The sequence below is a fragment of the Zosterops lateralis genome (assembly GCF_965231275.1).
Source record: "Zosterops lateralis genome assembly, chromosome: 7".
NCBI lineage: Eukaryota > Metazoa > Chordata > Aves > Passeriformes > Zosteropidae > Zosterops > Zosterops lateralis.
The window spans coordinates 29,292,449-29,304,907 of NC_139767.1; positions in this window are offsets into that span (position 1 = coordinate 29,292,449).

The window sequence follows — 12,459 nt, forward strand, 5'->3', positions numbered from 1 at the left end:
AACTGTTGCGATTTAATGTCACACCTTCACTTAATTCATCTTAATCTTTCCCATGTGTCTGTCCCACTGCAGCTGAGTTCTTTAATTTGAAATATTATAGTGGATCTAATTTGAAAGACAGCATTAGCTGAACCATTAGCTAAAGGTTTGTCCGGGTGGGAGGTTACTCAGGGATGAGTAACCATCCACTTCATACCTGCTTTGTGTCAATGCTCTTAGTTTACATTATTGTGTTGTAGGCTGCAGCACACCACTTTGCATGTGCTGAGAGTTTCTGCAAGCCAAGTACAGCATTTTAAATTCAGATTCACACCTCTTTACAAGTCTAACACTGACCTGATTAAAAGCAAGACAGGAGATGTGCAAAGCAGGTAGGACATCAGGCTCTGATGCAGTGGTAAGGATGGGAGATTGATAGTTACCAACCAAAAGTTCAAACACAAAAGCATATTACATACAACATACAAAAATAAAGCCTATATATATATATGTATATGCAGGGGTCTTGGAACTGGAAGACCTTTAAGGTCCCTTCTTACCCAAATCACTCTATGATTCTACATATTTAAGCCCAAGAGGTTGTACATTCCCAGAGTTACAAAGATCAAGCTATTATGCCAAATGGGATGTTTCCATATATTGTTCGAGCCAACAAACAATTTATGGAAATGCCAACAGAGTATAGAAATCTGAATCTGTGAAAGCCAGTAAAATCTCTAATTTCAGTTGGCAGTAAAGGAAGGGGGAATGAGAAGAGCACAAATGAACCTTGAAGACCAGGGAGAGATTCTAAAAGGCTGGAACTGTAAATCTGTAAGCTAATTGCTCAACACAGGAAAAAAAAAAAAAAAGGAAGGGTTTTGGGTTTTGTGTAAAAACATAATAAAAATCATAGTGTTGCCCTCCCATTACTGGTTTCCTCTGGTACTATGCTCAGAAATTGCATCAGAATAAGGAAATATTGGAACAAGACAGGCTATTAACCATTCTCCAAATTACATAGAGCCTATTCATGACTATCAGATGTTGAACTGACTGGGCTGCCATAAATTTATTAAGTTAATCAGACCCCAATGGGAACTAAGCAAAACCTCAGAGGCCTCCAAAAATGCCAGATGAATGGACAACACAATGGCCAACAAAGTTCATTGTATCTGCATGAAGTTCTGAAATAAGAAGAAAAGGCAAACTGCTAAGATCCATTACAAATGACAAATGACCAAGATACAGCTAAAGAAGAGGGTCCTTGGCAGGGAAAGGCAAGAAGGTTGTTAATACGTTATTTTCTCGTGTGCCTTTCTCATAAAATGAGAAGTAGACTGGATGAAATCTGTCATAAAGCCAAAGCAAGCAAATTAAATGCTACTTGAATGTAGTGAAAACTGATTTTTCTTTCAAAACACAAGGATACATTGAATGGAGTCGATTAGGGCTTGTACCAGTCTATTCAACAGGAGGATGAGGACAGGTAAATTTTCAAATTGCACCAAGCAGGAGATGGTCCAGGTCCAGCCTCCTCTGCATGAGGATGGAGGAGAAGACAACGGAGTTCAGCTCAGTAAGGATGGAGAAAAGACCTGGATCTATGGCTGAGCTAAAGGACAGCAATATTGCAGAAGGTGGTTTAAGAGGGCAATGCAGTTGTTCACAAGCTGGACATCAGCTGATGTGCACATCATGCTGTTAGGTGTGGCCTGGCTTAAACCTCATAGGACACAAGGGAATCACTTTCATTCAGTCTGCACAGGACAGCTGAAAGTTCAGCTGGGCAAGAAAGATGTGGCCCAGTTGGAAAAGTCAGTAGGAATGCCAAGAGGTCTAGAAAAACTGACCCCAAATGTACGTGTTCCCAAGGAGAATGCTAAAGGGGAAACATGATGAGGGTCTTCAGACATGTAAGAAGACATCACACAGACAAGTGGAGAAAGCTGGTTTCCTTGCCCTTAGGAGGTATGTAAGACATAGATTTTTACCTTTAGGTTAGATATTTTTCTGGTTTTCTAATAGCAAAGGTCACAAACCACTGGAATGGCCCATGGGGCTATGGAGTCAATAGAGGTCTTAGAAGCAGTTTGCACAAGTATACCATGAGTGGTTTAAGAAGTAACCTAAATCACAGCCTTTGCCACCAGGTGCCACCCAGATTTGGTTTTTGTGTGCAGATAAAGTAAGCAAACAGATAAAATAGGCTGAAGAACAATAAAAAGATACAATATCTTGACAGAGATCTGTGGTACAACTTCAAGCAGACTGCTGTGGTCCAGCCATCTCCAGCCATCTCAGAGACTGGGAACTTCAGAAGATTCAAAGAGCAACAAGTAGGATCAAGGGTGTGGCAATTCACAAAAGATTTAAAAGATTTGGATTATAATCTTCAGAGAAAATAAAGGGAGACAGAATAAAAGTACATGAAGTAATGTCTGGTATAGAAAAAAATCAACAAAGAATACAACAACAGATTAAAAGGGGGAACTTCTCTGCTGTGGCACCTCCAAAGCATTGGTGCTAAAACCAAAAGGATTCTGAAAGAAAATATCTTGCCAACATGGATACCTGAGGCACCTGCAAGGCTATAAAGAAGTCTTTTTCTTCTGGCTTGATATCAGCCCTTTGCACCATACCTTGTGGTTGTGCCACACTCTGTCACAGAATGGGCATGAGATGGGCAAAAGCAGACAAAAATCTAAAGCTTCAGATATTGCCATTTTTAAAAACAGCAAAGGGGTTAAAAAAAAAAAAAAAAAAAAAAAAAAAGGACTGCTTGTTTCTGAGAGGATGATCTTTATCCCAGTAGGCTGAAGCTGGCTGGCCATGCCTGCTCATCACTGAAAGAACAGAGGAAAAGTCTGTTCCAAGCACTCTCTGTGTTAGTTATATCACATATCCTGAGCCAAAACCACTGCTTTGCCACAAAGCAGTAACTTGAACAGACTTTGTAACACCATGGCCTTGCTGTCATCTTAAGAAAACCCAGAGTGTGCATGAAGGAGGTGCCTCTGTGTGTCTGGTTTATCCAATAACAAGCAAACAGTGACAAAGGATCTCCAGTCCCCATGACAGCACTGACTACCTAAAAACAGAAGGGCAAAGGTCTTCAGGGCTAAATCTTACCCAAAGTTAACTTTACAAACCTAGTTATTACTGAATAACTCCAACCACTAAATTTGCAATTATCTATACATATCAGCTGGTGCCTATGAAGAAATAAACATGAAGAGAATCTGTTTAAGGACACATAGGGACATCAGAAATCCCAGAGACATACCAGAAATGCTGCCAGAAATTCGTTTAAAACACAAAACAAACATCAAGAGACCAATTTCTGTGAAGCAATGTGGTGCTGTGTGTAGGCATTAAGAAAAATGTGACCTTTGTTATGCTGATACATCACACTGTTTTACACAAAGGGAGAAGTCCCTCCTCAGCTTCTCTCTGTGGGTCCATTTTGATAAGGAAGGGATGCTGCACATGATACAGCCTCTCCACTGACCACCTCAGGAGTGGCAGCAGTTGTTTTTTAACATTAGAGCTGGTGATGGAGCAGCACCAGCCTATTTTCAGCTAACAGCACTGATGCAGTTTTCAAACAATACACAGCTTCCAACAAGCTTGATGGAAAAGCACCATCTCTCCTGGTCTCCTAGAACATCACACCTGGCGTGGCATTTGTGAAGCCCCCTTCACTCTGACATAGTCCTTGAGAAGGTTTTGGTTAGGAATAATTGCATCCTGACAGTGAGACCCTGCAGAAGGAGAGCACACCCCCACACTTTGTGCCTGGGCAGATTCAGAGAGCCTGAGGTTAGTCAGGAGGTTAGTCCGTGTAATGCCAGCTCAGAAAGCTCCAGAATAGCAATTACCACCTGCTTGGGAAATCCAGGGAGCTTGGCTAAGCCTTGGGGACAATGTAAAATGAAAGTGGTCAGAAGAACGTCAGAATGGTTTGAGTGTGGGCTGAGGATATCCCAGACAACAAAGGCTGTTTGGTAAGAGCTGCTTTCCATCTGCAAAGCAGATGGGAGTTCAATGCTGAGGGTAATTTAAAAGTCAAATAAATGGTTTAAAATGGCTTGTAGTAAGTAAAACCATATTTCTTTGTGAAGTAAACTGCCCTTGTTTGCTGGGTGGAGGTATGCACATCAAGCCAGACAAGCAGATGAAGAAAAACTGGTACCTGGGTTTAAGGTGAAAGTCTTGGCCAGTCTGAGAGGAGGTGCAATAAAAGGTGGAAGAAAATATCCCATCAGTGTTTCACAGGAAAAATGGGCAAAGAGCTGATGGTGGATGAAAGCACATAACTGGAGAGGATGAATGGTGACAGTGGATTGCAAGGTAATGCACTGGATATTCTTCTGGGTCAAAGCATTGTCTCAAGAAAGAGGCAGCTTCTCTTTCCCACAGCCCTTCTGGTGAGCTGACAAGGTTTGCAGAGCTGCCAGTGGGTGTGCAGTAGGTCCTAACTGCCAGACAAAGTTAAATCTCAATTTTCAGAAGCTAGAGGCACAGAGGAAATAGACCCTGATAAAATATCTGATAACCTTGGCAAAATAACAAAACTAAATAAATAAGCAGGAGCAGGAGATTCTGAGTAACTCATTGAATACAAAAGGGTAAACCCAACAAGGTGACCCCAAATCCATATTCCTCTTGGGGAAAAAATAGCTTTATTTAAAAAAAAAATAATCATATTATCAAAGATTCCTTATCAACACCAGTAGATCCAAGCTGACAGGCTGAAATCAATGCCAGCTATTGGAACATGAAGGCATGATAAAAGGCTACATCTTCCTTTGAAAAATGTATATTTAGATGTAGATCAAGGATACTTTCATTTTGTCAGCTTGGCCATATTTTGATCAACTCACTTAGCATATTTAATTAAAGATATGATAGTCAATCTCATTTCTAATTGCATGCAAATTGGCAATATTTTGTGGATTGGTTCCTGCTTCGGAAATGTGTCTGTTTGTAGTACAGCCCACTTATGTACTAAAATGGCAGCTTTCTTTCCACAGTTTACAGAGACGTTAACGAAGCTGGAGCTGTCAAAAAATAAAACATCCTCTGCTGTAGCTGTGCATACTAACAAGTAGTCTTAATGCTGCTGAAATTTTCATGTAGAAATCAGTAAGTCAGTGTCCTTAAAAAGAAAGAAAACTAGGCCTTATGTAGTGCCAAAATAGACAAATAAAATAATTTGTTAGAGAGACCCACAAGGCAAGTTCAAAATACCATCGAATATGTTATTGAAGTAAGTTATGTTGGTAATACAAAAGCTAACTGAATCACAAATAAAGAAAATAAGCAGAAGACTGGGGTTTAGCATAAGGTGAGGCAGCATCAAAATATCACATGCAAAAATAGCAAACAGGCTGGGTTAGAACAGAAAGAGGATGTAGCTGTGTGTTCACCACAGAAGCACTGATCACAGGCATATAAAATGGTTAATATTGCAGCTTCAAAGTTTAGTCTAGCGAAAGATGATTTTCATAATAATATAGGGACATGTCCTTTGAAGCTAAAATAGAAAAAGGCAAAGGTACAAAAATTTCAGTTGCCCTTGCAGGAGCAGTATCCTGAAGCCAATGACAATGACCAGCTGCTCACAGTTAGATCAGATCAAAATTCCTACAAGGTAGCAGCTCAGGGTGCACAGCCCTCAAAAACACAGGGCAAAAAACCCCACAGATTATGTTTACTGTTGGAAATTATTAGCAGTCTGAACCTGTGAATTTTTTTAATACTTCAAGTCATTCCTAACTAATTGGTATTGGGATACTACCCAAGAGGTCCTGCTAGAACTGAAGACCTGCTTGTGCTGGACACAGCCATCAAAAGAACAAGATGTCTGTCCATCCTCAAGTCTGTTAAAATATGTGAAGGCATCAACAGGAATATAACATTCTCTATCTCTCATTGCTGAATTTGCACATCATCTCACCGTTCCCTGTAAGATGTCTATTTTTTTATATAGCTGCAAACAAATGAAGGAATGTTAACCTTAAATCACCGCAGCTCGGGAATGTGGGGAGGAGAGTGGGAGCACAGGGAGCTGCTGTGATCCTTCCCTGTGATCTGTCTGACCCTGACCTGCAGCTGCTGGTAAAAGCACCACCTTGCACGGTCAGGCTGTCCCTGTGTGTTTGCATAGTTTCTAGTGAGGGTCATGGATTCAGTGTCCAAAAAAAACCAAAAAAAACTTCTTTGCATGGTGGAAGCGTTTTCAGACCTAAAGTCTGTAGCAGCAAACCACCAGCAACACAGACCACTACAGCTAAAGGATTTATCAAGTTTTTACGATTCATCTAAGATAAATTGTTCTCTTCTCCTCTCAATGGATCTTAAATTTAAAGAAATCCACATCAGAGTATGAAAAAGAAATCTCAATCACCCTCTAGAGATGAGATACTGGTCATCAAACATTGCACTTCCTGAAATTGTCATCACATTGTAAGAACAGTAATGCTGGCACAAACTGAAGTTTAATTGTTTACAAAATACTAGAACTACACAAGATGACCCATTTGATCCCAGAGTTGGCTCAGCAGCCAAGCCTTGGAATGTGCCCACAAGCCCTGTTTGAGGAGCAATACCCCTGAGCTGGCTTCTGAACACCACAGCAGAGGTCACCCCCTGTGCACTGCTGGATGTGCCCAGGTCCTGCATCCCTCCCCTGCCATGCATCCCCCACCCCCAGCTCACCACCATTCCCACCAGATGGGAACTGTTCCCCTGCAATGCATCCCTTCCCTGTAGCCTTTGTGCAGATGGGCACTCCCTTGTGCAGATGGTCCTGCCTGTCCTCAGCCTCCCTCCCAACACCTTAAAGCCCTTAAATCACTCTTTAAACTTCTTCCTCCCACAGGGACATTTCAAACCACATCATAGCCCACCAAAAGCTACCAGCAACCCAGATTTCTTCCCCTGGAACCTTTTCAACCTGGAAAAGGTGGGACAAGATACTGCCTGCTGTCACACTGCTAAGCACACTCACCTGTCACTGGGTTTTTTTCTAGACCCCTTCCATGATTCCCCAGTTTTGCAAATACCAAAGAAAACTAACAGCAAGGATACAGCAAAGAAGGCACTGGAGACATGGGGCCACACCTGCAGCTTTGTGGTGTGAAATAAAGGATTGCTGACAGTGAGCATGGAGCAGCCTAGAGCTGCTACCCGGAGGAGCAAAGCACATGGAATTTTGCAAGGAATGAGGCAGTAAGAAAAGAACCAAGGGAAAACAAAGTGATAACCAGCTAGCAAGTGCCTCTTTGGAGATGTCCAGCTCCATCAAGCAGCTACACTGGAGCTCCAGTCAGGCACAACACTCTCCTCACCAGGATGGTGACAGTCCCTGCTCTCCAGTGGACCCAGACAGCCATGGATAGGTGAAGGAAGAAGAAGCCTCCAGGGCTGTGGGTTGCACTTGACCACATTCACAGGAAAGGAGGCTCCCATGGCAGCTGGTGAATTTTCCAGTCAGTCACACACTTACCTGGGAATTACCCTATCTGCTACTAGAGAGCACTGGGAGGAAGAGGTCATGAGTAGCTGCCATCTGCAGCAGGGCAGTGACAGAGCAGAGCAATCTGCACACAGAACAAAATATGGGTGATCTCAGCCCAAAAGACCCTTATCTGCCATCTCATTAATTGCCAGCTAATCACATGCTTCATTGCACAACCTGAATTAGCATCCCACAACAGGTTTCCCCTCAAAATTCACATCAGCAGGCACTAAACTGGTATGAAATGCAAGTTTAGGGGACCATGGTGTACAGAGGGAACTTGCCTTCAGTTTATTTCCTAAAGTGGACAGGCCACAGTGGCCACGGCACGAGGTGGTGTGCCTCTCCATTTCCCCTCCCATAACTTCTGCAAGAATAGGGAGGTCTCCCCAGCCCTGAGGAGTGCTCCAGTGCATTCCCCAAGGAAAGGTACCCAAGGAGCAGCAGCCCCTGTGGAAAAGGACCCTTCTTGAAAACTTAGCAAAAGCTGATTTTGTTTGCAATGCAGAGGAACACAAGTCTGAGCTCCCCTTAAAACAGTGTTTAAGGATGCCGGTGAGTCCCAGTGAATCTCATATTGACACAAACTTTTGGCCGTAAATTACTCAGACATGACTGAAAGAGGGCAGAGACTGCCAGTGTCCTGTCCAGGGGATGAGCAGAGGAGACACAGCCCTGGGGATGTGCAGCTCCAGGTGTGGCACAGCCATCACTGGTACCACTTGTGCCCATCTGCCTGACCCCTGAGCACAGAGACCCCCAGAAACCAGGGACAGCCTTTGTCACAGCCCTACCAGCCCTTCATTGTGTGAATTGCTGGCAGCTGAATCCATCTCTCTTCTTGCCATAGACACTGAAAGCAGAAGATGAAGGTGGCTAACTACTGTGCCCTCGTCGTCCTGCAGTGTTTTCCAGTTCATCTGCCCCTAACCTACATCTTGGCAGCCCAGCCCAGTGATACATCACAAATCATTTGCATCAAGCAAACCCACAGGTGCATTGCTGTCAGTAGATGAGCTCCTTCCAAGTCTCAGGATTTATGGCTGCATCAGACCACCAGTGCCATGGCCAGGATGGCACAGACTCACCCACAGCTTGACTCCTTCGACTGCTCTGTAAAAAAACCAGAAATATTAAGGATGAGAAAAAGACCATGTCACAAGGAAAAAGGACATAAATTATCAAGTAAGGAGGGCAAAAATCAAACTACCCCAAATCAAAGAAAATGAGGGCTTGACAGTAGCTGAGGTTACACATGAAGAAGAAGGGAAGAAGAATCTTCCACTCAGCTAGAGAAAGTCAGCACGGAAGAGGCTGCAGGACAGCAGAGCACCCTGACTACACACTCTCTGCCCTGGGGTGTTTTGTTTGTTTTTTTTTTTCTAAACAGGAGGTACAAGCCCAGGCTCTGCTCCTGAAGATCCTGTCAGAGATGGTGCCCAGCCAAATGGGAAATCCAAAAAGAGTTTCAGAGGAGCTAGAACAAAGCTTTGTGTCTGGAGCCATGTATGATAAAAAACCCTCAGATCAGTCTGCTCCAAACATTGAGGAAGTCTGGATGGGGTGGAAGCATGATGGCCAAGATCTGCCTCTTCTCTGACAGGTAAGCCATAAACAAAGGAGTTATTCCTCTGATTTTAACTTTCCAGGTCTAGAAATGGAAATAGCTTCTCTCACAGACACTGTCCAGTAGGAAAAACTTGAGCTGAAGGATTTTGTTTTCATAATTAGAGCAAAGACAATATATCAACTTGCAAGACAAGACCAACAGCAAGTGGCTTTTCTTGGGTTTTAGATGACTCTTTTGGGTTTCTTTTCCACTGTTGTTTTACATCTATGTCACAAACCAGTCTGTCTAGCGAGCACTTCTTCCTCGAGAGTGCTGGCAAATAGCAGAAGTGGCTTCTCCTCCCCTACATCCCCCACCACGCCGAGTGCAGTGTACCAGCTGTCATTTGCACACACTTATCCCATAACAGTGACTGCCACTCGGGGGCCTGGGGCTTCCAGATTTCTTTCCATTCCCAAAATTCCTGACAAGTGGCCTGATTTGCAAAGAAAAGCCAAAGGCTGGGTAAGAAAGCCAAAGAAGCAGAAACACAAAAATAACCGGTCCCCTTGTGAAAAGCATGCCTTCCGTGTCTCTCTCTGGCTTTGTTTAGCCTGGATTTGGGGCTCTCTGCCCTTGGCAGAGCGAGGCACAGCGTGGCTTTGCCGTGCGCGGTCCCCAAACTCTGCCGGGGCTCCCCCGGCGTGACCGTGACGTCAACGAGCATTTGTGCTAAAACGCCGAACTCACAAATGCTCCTGCAAACACGCAGGAGACAAACAAACACCCAGCGGGGCGGGCGCGGATTGCAGGGCTGGCAGGGAGGGGCGGGGGAGCAGCGCGGAGCCCAGAGCGCTCGGAGCGCTGACGGACCCAGAGCAGAGATCGCGTTGCAAAACCGCGCACGGGCTGGCGCTGCTCCCCCGAGCCTTCACACCGACCCCCCCGGCTGCTCGGGGCTTGCACAAGAGCCTCCGAGCCAGCGAGTGACGCTGCCTGGGCGCTGCCGGTGCCCGGAGCCGGCGCTGCGATTTGGCTCCGGCAGGAGCGAGCGAGCGCAGGTACGGGCAGGATTTATTTTTCCTGTTGAAACACATTCGTCTGCAGATTAGCGGCGGCTCTGCGCGCAGGGAGCCCAGATAGCACCAGCTGACTCTTCTCTGCCAGCCCACAGCCATCCCCAGGAGAAAACAACACCCAGGTCTCCAGCAGCACCTGGCTCCTCTGGGATTAAGGTCCTGCGCTCCAAGCAGATAAACTCGGGTGCTGGAGGGACACTGACCCGTAAACTCTTTGTTTGTTTGTTTTTCCCAAGCAGAGAGAAAAAACAACACGTATAAGGCAGGGGTTTCTTTTCCTAGAGAACAGCAAATCTAGTGTTTCTGGACCAAATCCAAGAAGGCTCTGTAAAATTCCCACTTTCTAATTTTTACCAACAAAAAGAGGCCAAAGCAAAAAGCAAATGCACAGAAATCCACTGCTGTTTCTGTTCTTTATTTAGGGTAGACTACATCTGAAATCTAATTATCTCTCTGCTGTAACTCCCTGTGCAGTCAAGGCAGACAGAGAGGGATCTCCAAGGAACAATTGGTTTAACCTGCATGAAACACCTACCTGGGGATGTGACCGACTCTCTCTCACACCCAGCACCCAGGGATGCTACACTGAAATTACTCCAGATCCTGTCTTCTGGGACATGCAAGTCAGACTGAGCTCCCACATTCAGCAGAGCAGCTTGTCCTTCCAAATATTAGCCTCTTCAAACACCTGGAGGTGAAGGAACATCTTGGGTGTGTGATGACCCAAGGGACAACAACAATGGCACAATCAGTCTGCAAGAGGAGGCTATTTCATGGTTTGTGCTTTATTTTCCCTCCTTCCCACAGATTATGGCAATCTAATAACTGGATTTAGAGTTCCCCTACAGCTACACAATAGTTTGCTTTTCCATTCATTGGATCCAGAAATGTCTCTGTTCAGGGACAGCTGTGAGACATGAAAAGGATATTCCAGTGGGGGAAAAGCACCTCTTGCCTGCTGCTGTGTTCCACATCACTGTCCTGCAGCAGGAGAGGTTTCTCCAAAGTGAATGCTGGTCACCTTGCTACAAGAAGATCAATGCTTTGGAAGACAAGCATTGATGCAGCAGTTGAAGAATTCCTGGACAAGCCAAGCAGTGAGGACTTGCCACTCGCTCTGTAGGGAAAATAGGGAAAAAAGGAAAAGTCACTGCTGGGGACATGGTTCATATCAAAGCTAAGCAAGAGCCTCTGCAATTTTTAGAGACAAAAGGACAAAGCACTGTTGGCTGGAGACAGAAGAGAAAAGGGCAAGAATACAAATGGTGAAACAAGCAGCATCACTGACAGTGGGTGCTCAACCCAACCTGAAAGGCAATCCATGCTGCCTGAGAGCTCTTCAATCACTGCAAAAACCCACGAATTTCTGGATAACAGAAGAACATCCTTCAAAGGACACAGTTCCTGCCTCTCTAGAGCCAATATATAAAATGTAATTAAGCTTATATTTCCAGGGACAGCTAATTATGGAGCCACCTGTAAAGAAGCAGGGCCTTCCCTGCCAATGTACATCCTAGGAGGCTGGGAGCGTTGGTGAGGACTTGGAGGACTCTGCACAACACAAAGAAGCAGATACCTCAGCAACATCTACTAAGACCCTTTCCATCCTTAACCAATGGATAGGAAGGACAGAAAGAAATTATGAGTGCAATTGCATTTTAAATGAGAGATAAAGGTTTTGTGGCACCTTCTTCCAGTTGGAAGGCTGTGTACTGTGGATGGCCACAGTAGGAGCCACCCCAATTTTCTGAGAATCAGGCTCAGGCAGACTAAACAAGTTTGAAGGGATTGAACCAGCATGAAGGGAGGCTGAAGGGGAACAGTTGTGGAGCTGGAGTGTTCAGAAGAAAAGCAACAAAGAAAACAGACCAGCTTCCTGCACAATGCCACAGAGTGGGTAACACATAAAATCAACAGTTACGACACATTTGCAGGCATAAACTTAGCACAAGGGTCTTACCATCACCTGGTGAAAAGACTCACATGCCAAAACATCCACACCAGTGGAAAGGTAGGTGACAAGAGAGAAAGGTTCACCCTCTGGCAAAAGATGTTAGGAACCACTTTTGAACTCTCAACCCTGTCTACCTGCTTAGGCAGTTCAGTCTGCCCAGGACACCAAAAACTGCCACCTCACCCCACACAGGCCACTCTCAGCTCTGTTGCTTAAGACCAGAGCTCCTGCATCCCACATGTTCCTCAGATGGAAAAAGTAACCCCAACTCAGCTGCTGACCATGGCAGATTCATGTGAAAGTCAGTCCTGGAGGCCAAATTTATAAACTCTTCCATCAGCTGAGAGTGTGTTTGCCAGACTCAACCTTACCC